At 38.8% G+C, this 4,585-nt stretch overlaps 1 non-coding gene across 1 annotated transcript; it reads right to left on the bottom strand.

Annotated features, from left to right (window-relative positions):
* Positions 1-2,690: 2,690 nt before the first annotated feature.
* LOC147947556 (small nucleolar RNA R71) lies at positions 2,691-2,797 on the bottom strand. Its single transcript, XR_015595692.1, has one exon. It is a non-coding gene; the product is annotated as a small nucleolar RNA R71 (small nucleolar RNA).
* Positions 2,798-4,585: the final 1,788 nt, after the last annotated feature.

Raw genomic sequence — 4,585 nt, 5'->3', positions numbered from 1 at the left:
AGTTCTTACCCCTTAAAGGTTTTTAGAATTTATTTACTGCTTTGCACCTTTTATTTACTGTTTTCCTCAGATTTCTATACTTTGTAAGTTCCATAACTTTCAGTGTATTGAGAATCTGAGCTTGCTTCTTTATATTAAGTTGTTGTTCATCATTTCATCTTGCGTATTATGCTAGTTTCAACATTTTCTGGGTTTGTGTTCATCATCATCATGTTTTGTTCATCTGAGTAGTGAGTTAGGATTCTGGAGATGGATTAGGCTGGTTTAGGGTTGTGGTAGTCTGTAATGGTCATGCTTGCTTGTTTAAATGTCTCTTCTGGGTTGGGTGTGCTCTAAGCTGTTCTTATATCTGAGAGGGTAAGAGCACATCTTAAGCTTCCTAGCATCACACCAATGTCTAGGTTGTTAGATAAAGCCAACACTGGAGATTATCATGCTTGTCCCAAGAGATTGGTTGCAAAAAGTGGTTTTTGACAAGTAATGGTCTGGATCTTAATGCCTTTTCAGTATGGTTTCACCAATGAGTGGTAGGTTAGGATATTACTGTAACTTGATCACTTCTGCCATGAGAGTGGATTAGTAAGTCATTAAGATCATTGTCTAGAGATAGCTCATGTTTGATTGAGGTTTGTTGACCAGTTTATATAGCTGATATATCATGGTTTTTATTGTTTTCAACCATGATATAAGAAGTCTTTTAGAGTCTTTTGATTAGTTTTCTAGGATGTTTTTGAGTCTTTACAAGTTATCTAGGATTTTGGCACGGATGGAGCGAAATGAAGCAATTTGGATCGTTTTGGAGCATTTAATCGGAGGAAATCAATTTGGAGTCTGATCCTATGAAGAGCATCGACCGACACCAAAGGAGCATCGGTCGACACCAAGCTGATCCAACACAAGACTTCAAAATTGGAAGTTTTACAAAGTTGCCCGAAGTTTTTCATATTTGCATCATTAGTCCCTGACGTGTTTTAGGACATATATATAGTGTTTTTGGGTTTTGTAAACTCTTAAGTATTATTCTAGCAAGTTTTATTTCTGCAACCCTGTAAGATTTTGAGAGCTTTTGGGAGAGAGATTTGAACTGTTTTGAGAGAAGAATTCATAAACTCCCTCTTTACTCTTTTAATCTCAATTGCTTATTATTCAGAATTATGTTTTGTCCTTCATTAAACATGTCTGAGTAGTTTGCTTGTTAGGTTCAGGGTTTTTCACAGAGATTTTATGATTTATTAGATCTGTTTATTTAGGATTCTTTGATTAGTCATCTGGATTTAGATCTTAGGACTATTGATTGATATGAGAATATAATTAATTTTCATGACAAAACCTTTTGATGAGCAAAATTACTTCTTGCAAACAGATTTGATTTAGTGATTTTGTGAACAATCTAAACCTGTTTTTAAAGCTGATTTTTAACCTAGAAATTTTACAAAGAGATTTAGATTTTCTGGTTTTAAATTTAGATAATATTTGCAGTGAGGACTGATGTATTGTACAAAAGAAAATTAGAGTTCTAGATTTGATTTTTAATTGCTTGAATCCTATTTAATTATTGATTTAATATTTTGTAATTTCCTGAGAAATTCTCTGAGTATTTACAACAGTTTTTTGATCTAGCTTTTTGATCTCTTGAATTTACAATAGTTTAATTTAATATTTTCCATTGCCTTTTTAATTTAAATCATCTTGTTTAGCGTAATAACAAAACTCTATAATTTATTGTGTAGACTTGAGTCCTTGTGGAATTCGACCCCTAAGTACTGTAATGACCTCTTAATTTGAGAGAGTAGCTCTAGGGTAAATTTGAGCATATCAAATTTTGGCGCCATTGTCGGGAACTCTTTGATCTACCATTAGATTTGAGTTTTTAATTTCGTCTAAATTTTTGTTTTTATTTTCTACTTACACGTTTTTGTTCTTCTTCTCTTTGGTGTTTCAGGTACATGCCTAATAAGCCTAACACAAGGAGCAACAAGACTGATCCTACTGTGAATCTTTCAAACCAAGAGTTGGGAAAACCTGAGCGTGAGAACCGAAAAGCAGCCAAATCCTTGAAGATGGTTAACACATTTATTCTGATACGTGATGAGGATGGTGCTTTAAGGGATCAAGAGGGCCACTTGCGCAACGATCAGAGCCAAAAGCTTGATGCGGAAGGCAACATAATTGCTGAACTCGTTGTCGCTGCGGAAAAGAACCTTGGTATCGAGCGACGCCAACCAGAGGGTATTGATCGACACCCCCTTCTAGCAGACGGACGTGGAGCTGCCAACCACGTTAATAACCCAGTTCGAAGACAGAATCAAAACCGAGATCTGATCAGGACTATTGCAGACTTCAACAGAGCTGATTTGATGTATGAAAACCGCTTTGCAATTGTTCCACCTCCATTCCCAAGGAATGACTTTGAGCTGGAGCCTGCATACTTCCAGCTAGTTGGACAAAGACCCTTCTCTAACCTGCCAAATGAGAAGGCTCTGGACCATATTGAGCACTTTCAAGACCTAGTGACCAGTATCAAGGCCAATGGAGTAACTGAAGACTACATCTACTGCAAGCTTTTCCCATATTCACTTGCAGGAGAAGCATCTCAATGGCTAAAACAGTTGCCAGTTGGATCTTTGACAAATTGTCATGAAGTCAAGGTGGCTTTTCTCAACTACATTTATGATGATGCCATGTCAGATGAGCTGAGAGTCAAGCTGTCCTTCTTCAAGCAAAGACCAGATGAAGCTTTCAAGGCAGCTTGGGTAAGATTCAAGGCATATCAAAGGGACTGTCCACACCATGGCTTTTCAAGAGTGCAGCTATTGAGTATCTTTTTCAGAGGGATTGACTGGGAATATCAGCTAGCTTTGGATGCTGCAAGTCATGGGAACTTCAAGACAAGATTTCCAGAAAATGCTGAAGCTTTGATTGAGAATTTGGCTTCCAGCAATAGCACTAAGAGAGCAGATACTGAAAGGAAGAGATTACATGGAGGATTTGATTCAAAACAGCTAGCTTCTATTAATGCCAAACTGGATTCAGTTCACAATCTTCTAGTAGGTAAGAAGTCAGTCCAATTTGCTGCTGAAGTTGAGACATTTGAGCCAGAGCCAGAGAATATAGAGGAGAATGTCAACTATGTGTATGAAGCTGGGTATCAAGGTCAGAGATACGGTAATCAACAAAGTAACAAGCTTTACAGTGGGAACTCTTCACGCTACACTCCAAAACCAGATTACCAGAAGCAGCAACAAAACAATGGTCATACTAGAACCTATGGGAACTCTTCTTATCAATCTCCTCCTCCACAGACTTCTTCTGAAAGTAGAATGGAAGCTATGCTAGAACAACTTTTGCAAGGTCAGGAACAATTATCAGTGACATTCAATAGGAAGATTGATAATTTCTACAATGAGCTTACTGGGAGGATTGATGCTTTGAACATTCATGTCAAGAAGCTGGAAAATCAGGTTGCGCAAACTGTTGGGTCTTTTAAAAGGCAAGAGGGTTTTTTTCCTGGAAGAACTGAATCAAACCCCAAACATGCTTGCAATGCCATATCAGTGATAGATGAAGATGATGGAGAAATTGAAACTGCACAAAAAGGAGATCAATCGGCCAAACCCGAGACGGAGAATTCGACTTCAGACAATGGTGTTGGTCGACACCACATGGGTGTCGGTCGACACCCCTCTCAGACAGAACCTGAATTTGCAAAATCTCAGGTTCCAACAGTTGAGAGGGTATACCAACCTAAGATTCCTTTTCCTAAGCCAAGAAAGTCTAAGCAGGAGATGGAGGAAGCTAGATGCAAGGCAATGATAGACAAGGTGATGATTGAGATGCCTTTGATTGATGCAGTTAAGCTTTTACCACATCTTAGGCGGTATGGGAAGAGAATGGTATCAAATGGTTTGAGCCCTGAGGAAGGAGCACTGCTTACCAAGGATGTCAGTGCGATTCTTTTGAACCAGCCTCCACAGAGGAAGAAAGAGAAGAAGCAAGAGGTAGTTGTCTATGAGAGAGTGAGTGCAATAATTCAGTGTAGAGTTGCAGAGAAATTACCAGATCCTGGAAGCTTTGTACTTGATTGCTCTAACTCTGCAGAACGGTTTGCTCACTCACTTTGTCATCTAGGCTCTAGTATTAACTTGATGCCACATTCTGTTGCTGTGAAACTAGGGATGACAGAGTTCAAGCCAACTCAGATTGCTCTTATCTTAGCTGATAGATCCAAAAGAATTCTTGAAGGTGTCTTAGAGGATATTCCAATTAAGGCTGGAAACTTCATGATTCCCACTGACTTTGTGTTTCTGAAGTATGATAAAGTGCCTAGTGATCCTATCATCTTAGGAAGATCTTTCTTGGCAACAGCTGGTGCAATCATAGATGTGCAGAAGGGACACATAACAATGAATGTGGGAGGTTTGAGTATGAACTTTGAGATGGATAAGCTGAGGAGGGCTCCTATTATTGATGGACAGACTTTTTCTGTTGAGAAAGTTTATGCTACTCGAGTTGCAGGCTTAGCATCGATCGATGCTACATTAGCATCAGTCGACACCCCTCCACATCCGAGACCGAACTTGTCCAA

Source organism: Camelina sativa, chromosome 3 (assembly GCF_030686135.1).
Source record: "Camelina sativa cultivar CO46 ecotype springtype chromosome 3, ASM3068613v1".
Taxonomy (NCBI): domain Eukaryota; kingdom Viridiplantae; phylum Streptophyta; class Magnoliopsida; order Brassicales; family Brassicaceae; genus Camelina; species Camelina sativa.
This window is presented reverse-complemented; position numbering and strand designations above follow the sequence as displayed.